Genomic DNA, 23,685 nt, shown 5'->3' with positions numbered 1-23,685 from the left:
GTGTCACCGAGGTGGTGAAACTGTGTGACATTTCGTGGGGTCACACTGGTTCAGTTCCCTATAGACTATGTCCTGGCAGAAGTGTGAGAGTAAACACAGTCCTGAGGCTAGACTGTAAATGCATCCTCTTGTGTTATCTTTCAACTGCATGAGTACTTTCTGATTTTCTCTTTAGATGGGAATGGAAGAGAATGAATCTGCTAGCTCAAGGGCTGCAAACCTAAGGCAGCAACTGCTCTGGGATCTGTCTGGTCTTTGCAGAGGCCATTTCATGCAGTCAGTGGTATGTTGGTGTCTACCACACCTGTAGCTCTTAGGTCAGTAATTTTTTACTTTCCCCCTTTAGGATGTAATACTGTTTTGGGTGTATCACTTTGACTGGGAGAAGAAAGTCTTTGAGGCTTCCACTTGGCCTCCCTAAATAGAATAGTTGTCAACCCACAAGTCAAGGAACAGATGTGAAGGTTGTTTCAACTGCCAAGTACATTTGGGAACCAGGGAAATGACCCAGTGGGAACCACTGTGAGCTGTACATGAGTCAGGGCTCCTTTTATCCAGTGGCCTTGAGGTGGCCCCACTCTGCAATGTCACTGTGCTTCTTAAGGTGTCATTGGCAAAAAGAACTTGGTGTAAAGCAGGGCTCGAAACGTTTGACTCTCCCCCTTTCCCCAGAGCACAGTCTCTCAAGTAAAGACACTGGAAGGACTTGGAGACTAACTACCATGATGCTCTCCTGGGAGTGGTGGGCACTTAACCTCTCCTCAGGCAATGGGTTTTGCATCTGAAGACTGGATTCACATGGAAAATGGCAAAGCCTTGTGACTTTTAATGGGGTGACTGTCCTCTCCCTCCTGACCATACCTCCTTTACCTACATAACTTGTACAGATCGAGGCGTAGTCCTTGGTGGGTGCCTCTAGGGATACTGCATTTTATCCAAAACCTCCATAACCCCCTGTGGGTTGAAGCTGCCATTCCAATCTTTCTGGGCTTTATAATTATTTAATCTATCTGGCTTGTGACAGTGACGCACCAGAGTTGGCTTCTATTCTTTAGGGATTCAGTCATCCTATTGCTGTCTATAAGACTGGTTTAAGACTGCGCCTCCTCCCATTAGCCCAGCCTGCGGAAGAGACCCTCCATAGCACTTCCTGGTGATGCTGGACCCTATTCATTGGTGTGTTCTTTGCTTTGTTATGCGGTGCACCTCCAGGCCCACAGCCTGTTGTCTGGCCATAGTCTAACTGCTCAGCCAATTCTGCTTCTGAGAACCTCTTTACTGCCTTCCTCCCACACAGGTGGGTCCAGGCATTTCTACCTTACCTAGCACATGCCATCACTGTTTTCCACGACGGGTACTCCCCGTCTCTTGGGGTCCTTGCTGGGGTGTTAAATCCTCTGTCTTGGAAGAGTTCTCCCAATATATAAAAATCTTTCATACCCAATATTATGATTTCCTTCCCTTTGTCAAGCACGTTCAGAATCCAGTCCTATGTGTACCTATCTGGGTGCTACTGGTCAATGTTGGCTCGGCCTCATGGCTCCGATGGGTATAATCTCTGCAAGAAGCAATCCATGGGCTCCTCGGCAGAGCCAGCGAGGAGTACTGGAGCTGGGATAACATGCTACGTGCACCATCCTGAGTGGGAGGAAGGGGGCCAGGCCTTTAGTCTCCCTTTGACCAATCAGAGAGCGGGAACTGCCCAGAAGAGGCGTGGTCTTCACCTGCTAGACCCATCTAGGGCCTGACGGCCGATGGCTGTCTGTAGGCATCGCTCCCAGCAGATAGGTAATAACAAGTCCATCATCCCCCAAAACGAATCTGGACAGCGCTTCCCCACAACCACCAAAGTGCACGGTAGCTGCTACTAATTAACTATCTCACCACTCTTCACTGATTTCCTAGGAATACTAGCCGCCCTTAATCTCTTCTCTTTATTAAATGATTCAAGAGCCCTTAATTGCTATCTGTCTTCATTATGGCGCTTAAATCCCTTCCTCAAAATGGTTTCACAGCTTCTCTCTAAAATCTCACAGCACATCTCCAAGAATCATCACCTTATTTTACCATTACATTCTAAAAGAGGCCAGCAACTCTTCTCTTAAAGACAACAAAACAAATAAGAGTAGGTTGTAACTACAGTTATATGTTTCTTTAATAAGAGGGGATTCAGTACTTGCATTCCTGTGCTGATAGCTTTGAATGGGGCCTTGTTTTCGGCCTCTTAAGAGGTGTGTCCATTTTCAATCAGGCAGACCCGCAGAGACTGATGATAACTTTTAGGCAACTGTCTCAAAGTGACATTAAAACCCATTTGAATTAAATACATACCTACTGAGCAATGTTGAACACCAGAAATTTCATAGGATTCAATGTCATCGTGAAATTGTGAAATTGATGTTTCCTTTTTTTTTTCCTTTTTTCAAAGCACAAGATTAAAATAAGCTTCGCTCTAAGGTAGCTTAAATATGAGTTTCCCATTCACTGTGGGAAACCTTTGTGACAGATATTATTGTTCGAGGTACATATTAAGAGAAATAGTTAATACTGCAAAGGCCTCTGGCTAAACTGTGGTTGTAGGATCATAAAACCTCTCCCATTTACAGAAATAAATTACATTATGCTTCTTTCTCCTGTTTTATAGCTGAAAATACCATGTTTTGGTAGACAAACAACAAGCTATCAGCCTGTCCCCACTGGAAGTTTCTGATAGATGCATGATAACAGCATCTATCACAGCTGAGAAGGGGTTGTGTCAGGATATCTTCTCCTGGGGGGCTATTAGTCCCTGATCTGAGATATACTTTGGGGGGAAAAGAGAGGAAAATAGGAGGCACTGACATGAGAGCCATTTATCACCTACTGCTGTGTGTAGAATAAAAGGATCCTCTTTCAAGATAGTCTATTATCTGCGGCTTGCTGGCTTCATGCTGTCATATGTTTTTTTCAGTAGTCAATAAATTGCTGAAGGCAACATTTGGAGAGTAAGTACTGTTGTACGTCTAACTTTATATATTGTTCTTTCATTTACAGCAGAATTTGCCCATTTTCTTGAAGAACTTAGTATAGACCAGGAGGTATTATTTTTACTTACCAGATCACTTCATTGATGATGGTTTACCAAATTTATTGTTGTAATGAATAAACCAGCGAAACATACACATTAAAAAAACCTTCTCCCTGCCTCAAAGTGCTAAACAAATACACAAGCACTTGCATTTTGCAAGTGTGTTGCCTCGTTATCCCTGTCATTGACTCTCATTTCTGTCTTAATCTATGCCTTTCTTCTGTCAGTGTTCACCATCTGAGAGCCTATAAACCATGCATTAATTGGTGTTAAAAGCACTGCTTTCTTCTGACACCAAACCTTTGCCTGGATAACAGGGAATTCGTTCCTAAGCTCCATTTTATAAAACCAGGTGGAGGAAAACAGGGTAAGCAATCATTCAAGAGTGTTTACAGGTAAGGAATTTTCAACCACCTTTGTTCTGCCCAGCCAGGCATTCACCCACTAATTTATTAGGGACAAGATCAATACCCTGAACTAGATTGCTGTGCTTAACTTGAATCGAATTTATGCCATGTTTACAGCTGTTTTCTCTGATAGCATCCTTGGAGGAGATGAACAGTTAATCTAATGTGTTTTTGCCACCATTTTGCATGTGTTGATTGCTTCAATGACTTCCTAGAGATTCTTTATAGTAAGCCCAAACTCATAGCCAGAAATCAATCAGAACAGCACTTTATTTCTCTCCGAGGAATATAGAAAACTTATCAGAAAGAAAATAGTGCCTCTTAACTGTGGTTAGCCTTGGGCAATGTATGTCCACCAGGCTCAAGCAAGCAACAGAGAAGAGTATTATTCACTGCATTACTGCAGAGAGTGTAATAGTGGTCAGTGCAACGGAGTCCCGCAAATGGACTTGCCTAGAACATCGCACATTTACCAAACCACAGTTTCTCTGCATCAGGAGTCCTGACATGGCTTACCTGGGTTCTCTCCAAGACTGCCATCAAGGTGTAGACAGGACAGGGTTCTCATCTGGAGCTCAATGATGGAAGGGTTCCCTTTCAAGTTTATTCAGTCATTTTGGCAGGATTCATGTCCTTGAGACGATAGGACTCACGACTCCTTGCTTTCTCAAAGCCAGAAAGCAGAGCAAGAATCTGGAGTAAGCCTGCTAGCAAGATGGAACCCTACGTAAAATCATGCTGTCACGGCAGTGCCAGCTCATCACCTTTACCACCATAGTCTATTGGTTGAAAGCAAGTCACAGGTTGGTCCCAGACTCCGGGGGAGGGGATGATGTGAGGACGTGGACACCGAGAAGTGGGGATCGTGGGCACCACCTTGAAGTCTGTCTGCCACAGTCCACCTTCTGCCTCAAATGATTTACTTCCTTCCCCATGCAAATGTAGTCACTCTCCTCCCAAAGTTCTCAGCAGTTTCATCCCGCTATAGCATCAACTCAAAATCCAAAATCTCATCATCTAAGTCAGGTCTCAGTGCAGATGACACTTCTGGGTGGAATCAGTTAAGTACAGCTCCTGGTATGTACAGCACAATTACTTTGGATTTACAACTCTGAAAAAGATACTATGCCTATATTTACAAAGTGATATGGAGAATGAAGCAATTATTTTTATTCAGAAGAGTCTAGAAAACTGTATTAAAGGAGAAGGAGTTTTCTTCTCAATAACATAGCTAGAGGATGGACATTTCCTCAAAAGGAAAGTGGATGCTTTTACCAAGAGAGGGAAATAGAGCATACATGCCAATCACTACCAAGGTACTTTCATGGAGTGTCTGGGTAGAACAAGATCTAGGGGTTATCAGACTCTTGAAAAATGTGGGAGAAAACATAATCTTGACACAGGAGCTAACAGAGCAGTGCTGTCCTCGGGGGGGGAAGCCAGACCCCAGCTAGGACTGCAAGTAGAGGAAATGTGCAATGTCCAGAGCAAGAGTCAATGAGTATGTTCCCCGAGGAATTTTATAGGAGTTCTGAGGCGTCAGGTCAGGCCAGGGCTGTATCCAAGAGTCTGGAGGGTGAGTCTGGGAGGATTTGTGTTTTTGTCAGTGGAACCACTGCTGACTGTTTCAGAGAAGATGGACAAGCAGTTCCAGTGTCACAGTCCCAAAGGCTTTCTAAGGGTGTACCTGTTCCCCCAGCCCGCAGCCTCCTGGCTGGATGGTGAGCACATGCTGGACAGGTTCCTACTTCAGGCTTCCTAGAACATTAGGGATCCCGCTGATTGGCTCTCCCTCCCACATCAATGTGATCACACCTTTGCAAAGCCTGGAAAATATTGGTTTAGTAGGTCCCCAGATACCCACACAGTTTCTCTATACATATAAATAGAAGCTCAGAAATAACTCACAGTATATCAGATCTGGCATCTTTTTAAAAAATTTTCAATTGGGGTATAGTTGATTTACAATGTTGTGTTAGTTTCAGGTGTAGAGCAAAGTGAATCAGTTATACATGTATATATATGATATACGTACATGTATCCTTTTTTTTTTTCAGATTTTTTTCCCATAGAGGTTGTTACAGAATATTGAGCATAGTTCCCTGTGCTGTACAGTAAGTCCTTATTAGTTATCTATTTTATCTATAGTAATGTGTATATGTCAATCCCAATCTCCCAGTTCACCCTTGAGAGAGAAGACAAATAGTGTTACTCACAAAAGGAGGGAAGGCAACTGGAAGTATGACGGTTGGTTCCTGTAGGAGAAAGATTCCTTTAAACATCATTATGCTGTTTAAAGGGTTTTTCTCAGTTGCTTCAAGGTGTCCAGTGGTGTGTGTGTGTGTTTCTATTTAGAATGTTCTTTCTCTCTATACATGACTGGTTCCTTCTCATCTTGCAGGTCACCGCGTAACTTTCTTCTATTCCAAGAAGCCCTCTCTTAACACTCAATGTGTAACAAAAATATATAGTATTATTAAACTGTGCAAATGTTTAAGCTTTTTAAAAAGGATGGGATACTATATATGAACATGTTATATATGTATTATCTGTTAGGATTTGCCTTTTCATTTAGCACTGTGCCAGTAAGATTTATACAAGCTTTTGCACAGTTACTCATTTTAACTGCTCTATAGTATCCTGTAATGTGATTATATTTGATTTGTCCATTCTCCTCTCAGTGGAAGTTTTTCGGGTTTTTGCAGTTACTACTCTGGGTAAGTAATCAAGGAGTGAGGTTCCCTGGCCATGCAATCTGCATATATTTAACTTCACAAGACAGCACCACATTTTACTGCAAAATGCTTTCACAAAAGTTCACTATCCCTAGTGATGTATGAGACCTGACTGATCCACATCTTTTCTATAACTTAATATCATCACACTTGTTACTTTGCCAAAGAAAAAGGTGTAAATAATATCTCATTGTGTTCTCCATTTCTATTTGTGGGATATCTATTCATGCCTTTTGACCATTTTTCACTTTGGTTTTGATTTTTCTTATTTATTTTAGGAGTTCTTCCTGTATTTTATATACCAGTCCTTTGTGAGTTATACATCTGGCAAAGACCTTCTTGTCTTCTGGTATATGCCCAGTAGTGGGATTGCTGGGTCATATGGTAGTTCTATTTTTAGTTTTTTAAGGAGCCTCTATACTGTTCTGCATAATGGCCATATCAATTTATTTTTATCTTTTCATTTTCTGAATGTGTTCTATAGATAGAAATTCTTGGTTATAATTGATTTGTGTTGGTCAGTCTTTGATGTTTATACACTTGTGCTTAAGGAAGTCATAAAGGTTAACAAAGATTATATATATAATGTATATGATATACATATATAACCTACATGTAATATATATGACTTTTTGTCTTTAAAATTTATCATTTTGCTTTTGACATCAAATTATTTTTCTTGTGGGAATTGATATTTATAGTGCAGGGTAGGAGTCTCATTTTTACTTTTTCTACATGGATAATTATTTTTTCCACCTCTATTTTCAAGAGCTTCTGTTCTTTAGTAATCTTTCTTATCATTGTTTGTCATACATTAAAATTTCAGATATATTTCTGGTCTCTGTGATGTGTATCCCTGTGTTACTAATACCACACTGTCTAATCAGTATGACTAATCATTTTAAAGTAATTGCTTTTATTCAACTTGTTTCGAAGAGTCTTACTATTTTTGAATTTGGGGCCTTATATATAAATTTAAGAAATGACTTGTCAAGTTTCACATAAACACATATACACAGATCATGACATACATGTACACAAACTAGGTTTGGCTAATTTAGGATTCAAATTATAAAAAATCTACATGTCAATTTGGGAAAAATGACAGCTTTAGGGAATTATAATTTTGTATCCATGCAAGTAATATGTAACTATATATTTAGGCTTAATTGTTGTTTAGAAAAGTTTTATAATTTTCAAAGTAGTCTTCAGCATATTTTTCAAATTTATTCCTGGAAGTGTTCTATTTTTATATAACTATTGCAAATAGTAGCTTTATTAAAATTGTTCAGTTTAATCGTCACTGCTATTGCAAATAGGGTTAAACATTCGTTTCTAACATTTAAGCATTACGAATTCACATACAAATTAATGGCTTTATTGTCTTTGAAAATTTGGAAGATCTTCCTAGACCAGCCATCATTTCTGGGTTAATACATTTGTTATCTATGTAGTGAGGCTGTCCTGTGAAATAGGATGTGCTTCTTCACCTTGTCAGAGGTTCCACTCCTTCTTTTCACTTATTTTACTCCTGTCTATTCTAGTGACTCTTTAGTCTGGCTGTAATGAAATAGTTCAAAACATACACAGAGGAAAATTAAGCTTCTAAATACAGGAGTGACTCTGTAGATACCTTGTTGCTTCTAAATAATTACAGAAAGCATTTTAATAAGATTTGTTTAATGCCATTTAACAGTTGAGACAGTTAAGTAACCTAAGAATAGTTTATCCCCTATAGCCAAGAAAAAAGTGTTGTTTTTTGGTTTTGTCTTCAAAGATTCCCTGCAGCCTTGAGGTTTGTTTTGCTCTTAGCTGCCTTGCGATATTAATCTATTGGAATCAACTCTCATACTCCTGTCAGCTACGTAGATGAAGTGCTCCCAAAGCTTGACAGTGAATTTGAAAACTCCAGGTTTTGGAGAGAGACTTTCTGGACTGGCTGCCAGTGCAGTTGCCAACTAATTAGTACTGCCACTGTTTCAACCAATTGGGGAGGGGGCTGAAGAGGAGGAAAGAGCTTGTAGGGTTCTAGTACCTAACCAAGAATCTTTACAACCCAATGAGGAGTACGAATCCAAACTCTCTTTTTCCTCTTGGTTCTGCTACTCTGCAAAATCTGAAATTTAAAAATATTATTTATGTTTCTTCAAAAGACATAAAACAGTAGGAAGCTCCGTTCTCCTTGGCTGAGTAATACTGATTGGCATGTAGTTACTATTTCCAAGGTATAAAATGCTTTCATCTTTAAATTGTTCATGTGTGTGTGTTTACAAAATTTTCAGGTAATAGATATGGGAAAACGGAAGTTAGAGGGGTTACGTAACTTACCCGAGGTAAGGTAACGTAGCCGGATAGTGACAAAAACCAGGATTCAGTCATCTTCCAAATGCCTTACTTTTTTTGTGTGTGTGTGTGGTACGTGGGCCTCTCACTGTTGTGGCCTCTCCCGTTGCGGAGCACAGGCTCTGGACGCACAGGCTCAGCGGCCATGGCTCACGGGCCCAGCCGCTCCGCGGCATGTGGGATCTTCCCAGACCGGGACATGAACCTGTGTCTCTAACATCGGCAGGCGGACTCTCAACCACTGCACCACCAGGGAAGCCCCCAAATGCCTTACTTTTTATACTAAGTGTAATTTCCTAGATTTATTATCAAGCTAGATTTTCACTGTGATCCTCTCAATGACTGACATGGAAAACTAAAGGCATGTTTTTTTGCCACTTTGAAAAGACAGTTGAACCCTCCCCCAAATAGATGAAACCAGATGCTGTAAAGTGCGATGTTGTGCACGGGTGCTCGTCTCTCTTACTCATGGTATAATGCAAATGCGTTTTTTTTTTTCTTTGTTTTTGAGGCCATTTCTAGCATGCTGTTATTTATGCATTTAAAATTTCATAGTAGCACAGAAAAGTTTGGGGTTTGCCAACAGACTGATATTATCTGGAGGATTAATCTTATGTTCAAAGCAGGTTCTGTTGCATTTTCAGATTGCTGAAAAACCCACATTGCTTTTCTAAAGCCTGCTTCTTTCCAGTGTGTACAGTAGCAGAGACCAGCATCACAGGGTGCCAGGTAATTTAGGGAGTTAGCAAACCATGAATTTTCAGCTAGAGCTACTTTATGCAGTTGGCTCCATCCTTATACAGCTCAAACCCATCTTACTAAAACAAACATTTTAGGTCATCGAATCTACGGGAAAAAAATCTATTTAAAAAAATTTCCAACTGGCTCGAAGGCTAGTAATTTTCACCTTCTGTGTTCGTACAATAATTTAGAATATACTGTCTAATTATGTGCTGTCCTAGCCAAAGCCACTCAAGGGGACAATGATACAATATAAACACAACAGGGATCTGGAGGTGCTTTGGCCAAGAAAGTCATTATCAGAGGCTCAAGGAGGAACTGGGGGTCTGTACACCTGTGTCTGTGCCGTTGCCAAGCAAAAGAGTGATCCAAATGCAGAATTGAAGGATGCCATTATATATTACAAAAGAAGTCGTCTCACCAAAGCCACCCTGTTTGAATGTAGCACATTGAACACAATGAAATTATTGACTCTTTTTGTAAATACAGAACCATGATCTTATAATCAACAGTTATTAGAAAAATTCTGAGAACACTTTTTATCATAAAAAATTCAGCTTCCTGAAATACGCTTCTTTTTTAGATAGGCAGTGTTCAGAAACTCAGAGGAGAACAGTATTTTTATCAAAGGGAAAATGAAGAGTTATGGTATCTTCATGCCATCTGTAATTAATAGAAGATCACTTATTTTAGAATTTAAGAACACATTAGCATTATGGCATATTTCTATATTATTAGTTACTCTCTAATCACTTTAGATTTTAGAAAGTTCGAAAATGGTACAAAGAAATCCCATATATCTTTACCCAAATTCTAGAGTTGATAGTATTTTTACCCCCATATCTGCTTTATCATTTCTCTTCCTATATAGCCATAGTGTTTTCTATGAATCATTAAAAGGAAGTTGTAGACTCACACGATAAGCCAAATCAGGAAAGTAACATAAGACTATCATCTAATCTACAGACCTTAATTACATTTTGCCAACTGCCCCAATAATTTTCTTTATAGGAAAAAAATTTCAAACAGTCAGTCCAAGACCACACATCCCACTTAGAGTTCACAACTCTCCAACTTCCTTTGACCCAAAACAGCTTGTCTTCTCCTGTTTTGAGTGTTGGAAGATAACATATTAACCATTTTGGAGAATATCCTTAATCTGTCTTTGTTTCAGGAGTTCACATATATTTGACAAAAGTGATGCTGTGTTATTCTCAGTGCATCAAAACAACCAACACATACATTTTTTAAGTAAAATAGATTTTAAAATATTTTGCCCAAAAGCAATTTATAAGGAATTGAACACCTGCCAATTACTAATTCCCTCATAATAATAATTGGAATTAGGGCTATAATGATCACAAATTGAGCATTTACAATGTATCTGGCACGATTAAATTTACATTCTTTACTTAACTCAATCCTTTATGATGATTCCTTTTTTACAGAAGCTAATTGGGTATCACTAAGTTAGAGCTGGAAACCATTATTTTGTAACTCTCACCTAATTTCTTAATTACTTTCTCTATTCTTTCTTTCTTTCTTTTTTTTAATTCTACAAAGACAGAGGTGGCATAGGACTACCACTCATGTTAAGGCTGACACTTCTGTGTGTGTTGGCTTTCCTTCTTCCATTTTACGAAGAAGAACATTTCAGAAGAATTTTTCTTAATTAATATTTCAAAGAATTTGCCAAATACTTAAAAAAGCCAATCTTTGGAGGAAATAAATTACAAAATGGTCGCTTGTATTAGGGATAATTTTATGAACAAAGTTAGTCTGAATGTTTAGCCTGACCAGAAAACAGAGAGATGCTCATTATATTTTGCTATTAAAGCACAAAGTGGAGAGAAAACAGAATCACATGCAGTGACAATTAAATCCAGATATAGCAGAAAGAAAGGGAAAAAGAGGAAACAGAACAAATGCAACAGGTAAAAAAAAAGTTATAAAAATGGTAGATATTAACCTATGTCAGTGAAAATTTAAATGTGAGCAGTTTATACATACCAATTTGAACCGATTGGAGGAGTGGATAAAAAAAAAAAACAACCTTCAACTCTATGTTTTGTGTAAGAAACTCACTTTGAATATAAAGACTCAGAAAAGAGGACATTACATAAAAACTAAGGAATCTGAATAAACGCTGGGCCTTAGTTAATAATAACATTATTTAATATAGAAGATGAGCCTGCAGTATCTTGTAGTGCCAGATTTAAAAAAAAACAGTAGAAACAAAAACAAACCTAAATTTAATAAAGCAACGATGATGATATGGCAAAAGACCACAGGAGCCGACTGAAAGTGCTCCCAGTGGCCAAAGTTGGAATAATATGAACCACAAAATAAAGTAGTACTGGATTGTATTCCAGAATACAAAATAAACACGCATGTGCCCATACAGATATAAATAAATATTGCATAAATAAATGACAGAGACTAAACAAATCTTCCGTGTGGAAGAATACTGAATAATTTATGTAGCTAATCCACTTTCAAGGAGATGGAGCATAACTCCCCACTGGATGAGTGTGGGATGAGCAGTCCATCCTGCCAAGATCTACTGTGTGAAAGTGTTGGGGAGCGACTTCCCAGCGGAGAAAGCTGACACACAGTACTGCAGTCAGGTGATTAAGTCAGCGTCAGCAGGGATGGTTGTATTGACCGTATATACCTTGATACGATGTGATGGAAATACTATCATTGGAATTGTCTATAAATCTAAAGCAATGCTAAAAGAAAAGGCTTAGTTAAAATCTACATCTAAAAAAATCATAGGGCAGTAGGTGGTGAATAAAAAAGTTTAAACTAAAATGAATAATTTAATGACTTTTCAAAACACAGCCCACTTTCAACACAAAAGAGTAAGAAAAGAGAGCCTGTGTTATAGGAGGTCAAAGTTGTCATGCGATAAAGAGGATTAGCCCCTTTGCTGAGTCTCGAAGGCATAATTGGAGGAAAAATATCAGGCAGCTGGCTCCCTGATGCCAACAGTTTGCTCCAGATGAACAGAAACCCTGGGATGAAAAAGTCACATATCTTTGATCAACAGAGTAAATAGGATAATTTATCAGACATTTATTCATCTCTGAACTAATTTGTTAACTGATCGTAATACAATCAAAAATCAATTAATTAAGACAGACAAGTTATGTTCTTGCTGGGTTAGGAAAAGACAAGTAGAAAAGCAACAACGGATTTTAGGTGGCATTGCCTTTTCTGTCAGTTCAAGGGAAGACCCCCTCCCCATTTTCACGTCTCCTTTTTCTGATCACTGTTACTTCCTCCTATAACTTGCATACACCGTCTCCATGTCAGCCTTGCCCATGTAAACTGCTGGTCTTTACTGCATTTATGTGCGCCTGCTCCTATTAAATCAGCTTCATAAATCATAACTTTACCGCCTCTGTCCCCTAAAGCATCTCTCGTGTTCTCCTTTTGTTCAAGAAGCTTACCCAAATAATCCTTGCTGACCCAATCTACCCTCTACCTGGCAAGAAATATGTTACCTGCTTACCATTTTGGTGCTTTATTCAGTTTTGTCTTTTAATTTACCCCAAATATTTCTTCCCTTTTAATTGCAGTTCCTTAGAATGGCAAGGTTCTTGTACAGTGCTATGCACACAGACCGTATCCATCTTGCTAAGTTAACATGAACTGATGGAAAAAAGGCAGACATTTTCAGATTACGTATTTTCATCCCTGGATATGTAAAATCTGGTAAAAATCGGAAGGGAGAAAGTACAATGGTCACCATTTGCAGATGACATGATACTTCATAGAGAAAACCCCTAAAGTCTCCACCCAGAAATGATTGATTAATATCAAGAAATTCCAGATTCAACTTCAGATTTATACAATTCCTTTTATAAAGTCATCTTCCATGAGTCTGATGGGATCTTTGGCAGAGTCAGGGCAATAGTCTCAAATCATTAAGTTCAGAAACTTCAGTACAGTTTGTTGGCATAGTAGCTCCTTACAATTTTACACAAAATGCCTCATCGCTGTGTGGGACGGGTCCTAGTGCTGTCAAGGCCAAGTGTGGTTCTGGACCTGTCCCCACTCACCAAAGCAGCCTTGCTCTGACCTGATGGAATCTTAACCACGCCTTGATACATGCAGCTTTAGTTTCACTTTCCCACACCACAGCTGCAGGATGTCACCATGCTGTAAGTGACAAACACACGACATTATGCCCTCTTGTTAGACTCACTTCCTCTCTTAATGATTACACTTAGTTATTTTTCTTCACATCCTGCTTGCTCATTACTCATTTTCAATTATGAGTCAGATTTCTTCTGGAGTTTAATTGCTCCTCTAGTTGAAGATGATAAATTAATTTACTTATTAACTCTTGAGCACCTTTAAAGTCTGTGAATTTGGTGCCGTTTCCTATTTTCTTTTCTGTGGTGGAGGGCTGGTGTTTTACATGAATTATAGCAATGAGTGAGAGTGAGGAATATTGTAGGTTAAAACTGTAGAAAGTCAGTGCTTCTCTCCTGTATAAAGCTTTTCTGGCATGAAAAGGCTCATGCTAATTCAAACATACCTGGTCCCAAGCCCCTGAATTATTGAAATGCTCTATCTTTTGATTATTTTTAATATTATTATTTATTTCCTTGGGGAAACATACATTCTGTATGTAAGGTATTTATAGATAAATCCCAAGATTCATAAGCTCCTGTACTGTTTAGTCTCACAAACACTGATAAAAATTTGGTCATGTGGTTTAAGCTTACATTTTACTTTCTTATAATCATTCCATCCTTCAATCCATGTCAGTTATTACTCTCACTATTGTAAATGATCTTATAGAAGATGGAAATATGAATGTTGCAGCCAGCATATTTTAAAATTAAGATTTTTATTTTTTAGAGCAGCTTAAGTTTTATGGAAAAATTGGCTGAAAGTACAAACCAATCCCATATTACCATTCCCCACAGTTTCCCCTGTTGGTAACATCTTGCTTTAGTGTGTTACATTTGTTTCAATTGCTCAACCAATATTGGTACATTAGTATTAGAAGTCTGTATTTGAGGAGCAAAGTCAATACAATGGACAAAAGGTAGCCTTTTCCACAAAGGATGCAGGAACAATTGGACATCAATAAGCAAAACGTTGAATCTAGACACAGCCCTTCCCCCTTCACAAACATTGATTCAAAATGGATCATAGACCAAAATGTAAAATGCAAAACTGTAATATACTTAGACAATAACAAAGGAGAAAATTTAGATGACCTTGGGTAAGACAATGGGTTTTTAGATAATGACACCAAAGACATAATCCATGAAAGAAATAATAACTGTCCAAAGCAAAAGGAAACAAACAAAAGAGGGAGAGAGAGAATCAGAAGACAAGCCACAGACTGGGAGAAAATCTTCATAAGGACATAACTGACAATGAACTCTTATCCAAAATGCACAAAGAGCACTTAAAACTCAATGAGAAACCAAGTAACCCAGTTAAATAACAGGCAAAATAAATCAACAGATACCTCACCAAAGAAGATACACAGATGGCAAATAAGCACAGGAAAAGATGTTCCACGTCCTATGTCACCAGGGAATTGCAAATTAAAACAACAATGAGCTATTAGAAGGGCCAAAATCCAAAACACTCACATCATCAAATGGAGCGACAGGAGCTCTCAGTCATTGCTGATGGGAATGCAAAATGGTGCAGCTACTTTGAAGGACAGTTTGGTGGCTTCTTACAAAACTAAACATACTCTCACCATACGGTCCAGCAATCATGCTCCTGGTAGTAACTCAAAGCAGTCAAACTTATGTTCGCACGAGCCCTGCACATGGATATTTATAGCAGTTTTATTCATAATTGCCCAAACTTGGAAGCAACCAAGACATCCTTCAGTAAGGAGATGGATAAATAAACTGTGGTGCATCCAGACAATGGGATATTATTCAATGTTAAAAAGAAATGGGCTGTCAGCCGTGAAGAGACGTGGAGGAGACATAACTGCACATTACTAAGTGAAAGAAGCAAATCTGAAAATGATTTCAGTTTGATTTCAGATGAAAGCTATCTAAGATGCATCATATCGTCACGTATAAGATATTATATGATGTGTTTACATGTGTTTGACATATAATACGTTAATATTTCTCATCTGTGTTTTATTATAGAATCCCCTCCCCATTTGTAATAGTCAACACTGGAAGGAAAGGTGGAATTTTAGCATGAAACCTTTTGAATGTTTTGCTCAGGTGGGTTTAAGAAGAAAATACTGATCAGTGAATACACAGAAAATTTAAACAGAATTTTAAAGAATTTGTTATGACGATTACATCGTATGTAATAATTCAATAATGACTAAAGATAGAGGCTTATAAAATATATGCAAAGTAATTAAATGCATCAAGCTGGTTTCAGATACTTGTACTGCTGCGCTTACGTGGATTCTGGGTATCTTTTAAGACAAAATATAGTTCTGGGGTTACTACTTCACCTAATTAATGTTTGTTTCTTCTTCCTTATTTTTCCCTACCTTCCTTCCTTTGTTTATTATTTTAGTAAATTAATATTTATGTGATATCTTTGTGTTGGAATAGTTGGGGAGTGCTCAACTTAACGTAAATATCTTTCTAGGAACATAAATTTAATTTGCTAAAAATCTGGATGCAGTGATTACTAAAGCACTCTCCAGTCTCCATATCCATAATATTATGCCAAAATAGGACAGATCAATGAACTTATTAATTTATTTCTATGTTTCTGACGCTGTGCCAAATGCTTAGGTTGGAGGGATGAAAAGGATCAAATAACAATACTTCTCTCGCGTAGTCCGAACGAATTGGAAATTTGTCTGGTATGGATAAGATGATTTTACAACTGGAAACTGTGTGAAGACAACTTACAATTTTAATGCTTTCTCACAGCCCCTGCAAGGGAAACATCTGTGTTTCAAAGGTATTGATCAAGTCTTCTTATGAAATTAAGAACCTTACCTGTGCCATTTTTCATCATTCTAGAATACTCATTTTAATGATGAAATAAGGATTTTAGTCACTCATTTTATATGTCTCCTCCTGCTATTTGGGGCATACGTAGAGTCTAGAAATCCTTTATAATTGCAATTAGGGATTTCTTTCCCAATATGTTTATGTGCCCAGTGAGAGTAGTTGAAAATATTTATGTTATTGAATTCTCTTCTGAGAATATTACTTCTTTAAATTTTATTGACACATCGGAAATCTCAGAGTCTACTGATACTTTATAACATACATCCATAATACTTAGGTAAAATTATAAACCTCAAAGGTGTGATTAGGGGACTCTACGAAATCCACGTTGAAACAACATAGACTAGCTCTGATAAACTCACCTTAGGAAAAAGCATTTACTTCTTCTACCTACATCTTGGGACTCCAGCAAATTACCGTCTGTAATGAACTGCAGGTATTTTTGATGAGCACAGGGGCGAGCATTTTGCTGTTTATCACTTTTCCTCTACCAATGTGACATCTCTGCTGATCACTTATATAATGGCTAATTTGCAGCTTATCATCAGTCCTAGCTTCTTAATAAACGTCTCATTAAGTGACAGGAGCTGTCACTTTGCCTCCAAGTTCCCTCTTCCCAGTAGAATCTGCAAACATTCTGGGGGAAAAAAAAAAAACACAGCTGGATGTCAGATGTGTCATTTGCAATCATGTTCCAATGCTTCAGAGGGGGTGTGTTAAATAAATGCCCTTCACAACTCATTACTGCAAACTGGACACGTGTAATTAGTCACCATATTGTTGCTTTGTTTTCACATTTTAGGCCTTGGATACGTGACTGTACTGGGCAGATTAAGAAAGTGTGAAGGTGTCAAAGTGAGAGAGGCATTCTTGTTTTGGAGGAATCCTCCAATTGAGGGTGGTGACCATGATGACTTAAACACTGTATTCATACACCGAGTTGATCAAAGCATTGAAAGACACCCAGAAGACACATGTGACCACAGAGGTAAATGCTCAGACAAAGCCGAAAGCTTACTGAGCAAACTATTTCCAGAATCTTTAAGAATAATGGGCATGAAGAAAGACCTAGGGGCTCTTCACTGGGTGAAAAGTGACGGTTTATAAGCCTCTTCCTCTCTTTTTAGCCATCAACATGCATGGCAGGTGAGGAAACAAGATTCAGTTCATAAAAATAAAGGGGAGAAGTGATCTCATGTCTTCAAAATACCTGTTTCAGAAAAGCATGCATCAGATTGCAAAGTGAGATTTGTGTTGGTGGGTGATTTTGCTGTAAAGTTGTTGTGATAAGCATCACCAATCTGTGTAATAACTTCTGAGACAGACTCCTTGGAAACTAAGTTAAATGTAGTAATAAAAATAATCTTATTGTATTTTAACTTTTTTCTTCATAACGACCAAAGCTCAGTTGGTCAGACCTAAATTATTGTCATAATATGGGAAAAAGAGGAAAAGGTACTCTTATCTCTGTGCTATAGGGGGCAGAGAACCCTTTGTTTGAGAAATCAGGTTGGAAACCGTCATTTGACTATATTATTATTATTAAGTGGAAAATGTTCCTTGACTTTTTTTTGGGGGGGGTTAATTTTTTTAAACATCTTTATTGGAGTATAATTGCTTTACATTGTTGTGTTAGTTTCTGCTGTATAACAAAATGAATCAGCTCTACGTATACTTATATCCCCATATCCCCTCCCTCCTGCGTCTCCCTCCCACCCTCCCTATCCCACCCCTCTAGGTGGTCACAAAGCACAGAGCTGATCTCCCTGTGCTATGCGGCTGCTTCCCACTAGCTATCTATTTTACATTTGGTAGTGTGTATATGTCAATGCCACTCTCTCACTTTGTCCTTGACTTTTAAATGATACCTAGTTTCAATCGTTTCAAAGGTAGTTTATTTCTCAGGGCACACAATCTCTCTAAGTCTTTTTATTTGAGTATAAAATACATTTGGAGAACAGCACATTATCATAAGCAGACAGCTTGATAAATATTTACAAAATGAGCACACCAGCATAACCATGCCCCACACAGGGTGTGGAGCAGACCAGTATTCTAGAAGAAACCCTTGTGTTTCCATCTAGTCACCAACTCTGCCAAGAATCACCAGTCTTGTTTCTAACATCATAGATTATAGTGCGTGCTTCGACCGTTTTATAAATGGAAGCCTACAGTATTCCTTTTTAAAAGTGGTCGACTTTTTTCAACATTTCATTTGTTAGATTCATAGGAGATTTTGTGATCAAGGAATTTTCTTTTGTTTTCAATACTGTCTAGTACTCACTCGATAGCATGACTATACCATGAAACATGTATCCATTCTACTATTGATGGGCATTTAGGTAGTTTGCAGTTTGGAGACATTTCATGTAGTGATGTCATGAGCATTCTTATATATGTCTTTGATTGGCTGGGATATTGGGGTACATAAGTTAAGTTCTATTGGATACTGTCAAACAGATTTCCAGACTTGTTAATCAAAATTACACTGACTTCAGCAGTGTAGGAGGGCTCTGTTCCATATGCTCATTAATCCTTTGTCTTCTTCTTTAGTCTTTCTTGTAGGTATGCAGAGATATCTTATCCTGATTAAAATTTGCATTTCTCTGAGGACTGATGAAATTGAGCACCTCTTCATATATTTATAGGCCATTTTAATAACCTTTTTATGAACTGTATATTCAAGTCATTATCCATTTTTTCCATTGGCTTGTCTTTATGTATTCTGCATAGAAGGCATTTGTTAAATTATATAACCTTTTACAATGACTAAAATATGCAAATACTTGGCACTCATCTTGGGTTTTCATTGATGATTGCCCAGAGCCTGTTCATTTCAGGCACTTGAGATACTATTCTGTCTAAATAGAGAACCTAAGACCAATTAATGGTGCTCCCGCTTTGAAAATTAGATATTTCCATTGTCATAGGCAAAGTATTATACTAATATTCCCCCTAAGTAATTAAGAATAGAATGAACACATATGGCATATAAATATATGTCACTCTCTTTAAATCATTGTTGAATATATACAAACATTTTAAGTTTTTTGAACTTGGTAAATGTTTGACATTACTACTGTGAATTTTCAAGATTTCTAATATATTATTTAAAATTCAGGCTTTCACTATAGTTATTACATCTCATCGCTTCTTTTTAGAATAAAGGTATCTTTCAAAACTTTTACCTAGCATTGGTTTGGAGTTTGCCAGTACCCTATAATTTGATTAGGGACACTAAGAGTAAGTCATATTTTCTTTTAAAATTGTTACCTTTCTTTAAAAGGGCATCTTTTTATGTCAATCTTTGATATTAAATGGTATAAAAATTTTGTCAATACATACATACCTCTTTTCTAATGATTGCCACTTTCTCTCTTGTAATAGTGTGAGTCACAAAAATAACATGGGTTTGTGCAATGTCTCACTGTATTTTATGTAAAACAAAAACAGAATGATTTCTAGACGCATAGAAAGAGGTAATGATTATGGAACATTAGGTCATTTAATTCTTACTGCAATTTTCACCATAATGTTATATGGTAGGCAATTTTATCTACTATATGTATTATGTAACTCATAATTAGAGAAGTAAGCAAGCAGCTTCTCATATGTAATGCTACGGACTGAACTGTGTCCTCCCGAAATTCATATGTTGAGGCTCAAACCCCCAGTATGACTTTATTTGGAGGTAATTAAGGTCAAGTTAGGTCAGAAGGGTTGGGTCCTAATCTGATAGAACTGGTGGACCTATAAGAAGAAGAGGAGACACCAGTGATCTCTCTCCACCATGTGAGGCCACAGTGAGAAGGCTGCTGCTGGCAAACTAGGGAGAGAGCCCTCACTAGAACCCAACTGTGCTGGCACCTGATCTCAGACTTCCACCCCTGCTCCTGCACTACGAGAAAATAAATGTCTGTCATTTAAGCCACCTGGTCTGCACTATTTTGTTGTGGCAGTGTAAGCTAATTCATACAAGCAAGACTCTTTTGTGTACCATCTAAAAATCTCTCTGAAACAAGTTTAATTATTGCTTGAAATTGCATTGAATCTACTGATCAGCTTTAAAAAAACTAATACACGTTCGTTTTTGAGTCTTTCTATCTATGAGCATTGACCTGCTGCTCCAATGAGTATTTTTAACAACTTTCAATAAAGGCGAACATATTTATCTATCAATATCTTGTACATATTTGTATTTTTAAGTTCCTTATATTTTTCTTGCTATTGTAAGTGGTATATTTTAAAAGTATTTAAATTTTTGTTTGTTAATGTTATATACAAATGCTATTAATTTGAATATTAAACTTCGATATAAGAATGATACTAAAATGTCATTAATTCTGGTAATGTATTTGTAAAATCTATGTTTTTTAATTGTTAATAAAATTATATCTACCTTTTCCAGTCTTTGTGTACTTTATTTTTCACTTTAAGTGAACTAACTAAATGTTTAATAAATTATGAATAAAATGGATAATAGTAAGCTTTCATCAAACCCATGAAGCTTTGCCACACAGATACTGGTGGCACATTCTGAGAAGTGGGGGCCAAATGTCAATTGGTTACTAATTCTGCAAGGGAGTTGCCATTTTTCTGTCACCAACTTGACAAAAACTTCTTGGACTGCATTTTGAGACAAAGTAAGGATAATCAATTCCCTTAGAGTCCCTTGGAGATGCCCATATTTACTACACATTCAAGTTTCTATTATATCATGTCACCATTCATCCTATTAATTATAGGTAACATTTACTTGCAGTGAGGATGACAGCTCATTTCTACAAAATTGTAGAGTTTTGAAGGTGGATGGGATCTTACAACAGATAAGAAGAAACATTGCAAAGATTTTCCCCACAATTTTCCAGAGGCCTTAACATTTGCTGGGTCAGTATCTTACCACACTCAGGTTGGTTGGTTTGCTTTTGCCAGTCTCATCTTTGCTAAAATGTGTTGTTTCAAGAAATATAATACAAGACAGTTTTAGTGTTTCACAATCCATATTATGAAAGTCTTCAGGCCATATATATTTTGGCATTCAGAATTGTCAGAATTTTAGAAAGAAGATATGTGTATAGACCATCTATAATCCCAGCATAAAGTAGCATCACAAGATCAAATATATATAGCACTGGCAGTGGAATATATGAATAACTACAGAAAGTAAGATTAAATAAAAAAGACTATAAATAGTCTCACGTCAGGTCAGGTTTATTCTCTAAAAATGTTTGGAATCCAACTTATAACAAATGAAAACTTTTGGCTTTTTGGAAATATTTAGACTTCGCAACTGCACATAAGTGATTATTAATATTAGTGAAATTAAAAAATTATAGACCAGAAGATAAAAGCCTCAGAAAGATCTCTCTCACCATTTGAATCCCAAGGGCTTTCCAATGGAAAACACCTACTGGTTTGTCTAGCCATTATTCTAACACAGCACTCAAGTCAATGCAAGAAAATTATGACGTGGCATCTGTGATGGGGGTTGGAAGTGGTAAGTTCTAACCTAAGTCCCATACATCTCATCTTGGAGAGTATGAATACAGCATTAATTGCACTGAAGATCAAGTTTGCAAAGCTCATTACCCAAGGTCACACAGCCCAGGAAAGGGCAGAACTATAGAATGCCCAGTCTATACAATGCTAGAGTACACACCTGTTCCTTACAACTGGAAAATGATATAAACACAGGGTACAACATATGCCAAGGGGGGGTTACCAAGTGAAACTAGGACATAATCCTTCTCGGCAAGTTAAGGAGAAAAATATCCCAAATACCAGTAGAATACAGAATACCTTCTGTGCCATTTCCAGCGGCAAGCAGAGAAGAACTCGGAAAACCTGAGATATAAATCTCTAAAGTCAGACCCCTCCTCTCCTCACCAGCACCTTCTCTTACTCCACAGCCCTTCTCCTCAGCGTCCCGCAAACCCACCCATTGTTCAGAGCTCCGATAAGGCTCACCTCTGCCACCACCAACCGACCCCTTCCTCAAAACACTTCAGAGCTTAGAGGCTGTGTAACACAAATTGGCATTTAAATTTGTTTTTTTGGTGCTCACCAATTATTTATGTGCAATGATCAACTAGAATCAAAGCTCCATAAGGGCATATGTGTGCTTTATATATTTTTACTCTATTCCTAAGACTGTCTAGCAGAGTTGTGTATAAATAAAATACTTCTGGGTAGCTTTGACCACTGGATGCCACTTGATCCTGGTGGCTGAATGACCATCTTTGGGATTTAGAGACAAATCACTTCTGCATTTAGAATACCCTCTAGAATGCATGCCACCACCTCCCATTTAAAATAATTTCCAAATCTGGAAATTTAAATTCTTCCACCCATTTCTCAATGAGCTACTTTAGCCTCAGTAGTGAAGCCCTTTTGGCCCCTAAGAAGTTGGGTTATTTTTACTGCTGCATCTCCTCTGTCCTGAGAAAAACATTTATAGAGACCCCAAAGCTGAAGCCAGAGCATTGCTGCCCTGCTGAGCTGTTGCTCCAGGGAATCAGCCAGGGCTCTGGCACCGAGGGTGGAAGGGCCACTGAGCTGAACAAAAGGAAGGGGCCGAGCACAGCAGCCGATTTGGCAAGAGAGCTGAGAACTGAAAACCAAAGTACACGTGAGTGCCTCCAGAGCTCACAGTGTTTACTCGTGTGTGTGTGTCCTGTGTCTGTGTGTTCAAACTCCAAGCTATTTCCACACAGTAGGTGCCAGAGTGGCACAGCTTCTCTGCCGCAGCTAAGACTACTTGAAAGCATACATTGAACTCCAGAGTTTTAAGGGATCGAGATGGAACAGGTATTATTGTGAGTTGAATTATTTCCCTAAAAAAATATGTTGGAGTCCTCACTCTCATTACGTCACAAAGTGACCTTATTTGGAAACAGGGTCTTTACAGAGATATCAAGTTAAGGTGAGCTCATTAAGGTGCACCCTAATCCAGTATACCTGGCGTCCCGTTATAGGGACGTTTGGACACAGAGACAGGTATAAAGGGAAAAGACCTCATGAGATGGGTTCTCGAGGGAAGCCAATGGACACTAAAGATTGCATCCCTCACCAGATGCCCAGAGAGACCTGGACAGATTCTCCCTCAAAGTCTTCCAAAGCAAGCAACCCTGATGACACCTTGGTCTCGAATTTCTAGCACCCAGAGCTGTGAGACCATAAATTTCTGTTGCTTTAATTCATCCACTTTGCAGGTTAATTCACACCCATTCCTGATTTATGATCACCAGGCAAAGTTCTCCAGAGTCATGCCTTTTATTCTTCCCACCCATTTCTTCTCATCTCAAAAGATAGTAGACTTCTCGGGGCTTCCCTGGTGGCGCAGTGGTTGGGAGTCCGCCTGCCGATGCAGGGGACACGGGTTCGGGCCCCGGTCTGGGAAGATCCCACAT

Source organism: Neophocaena asiaeorientalis, unplaced genomic scaffold, assembly GCF_003031525.2.
Source record: "Neophocaena asiaeorientalis asiaeorientalis breed wild unplaced genomic scaffold, Neophocaena_asiaeorientalis_V1.1 scaffold155, whole genome shotgun sequence".
Classification (NCBI taxonomy): Eukaryota; Metazoa; Chordata; class Mammalia; order Artiodactyla; family Phocoenidae; genus Neophocaena; species Neophocaena asiaeorientalis.
Note: the sequence above shows the minus strand (reverse complement) of the source record.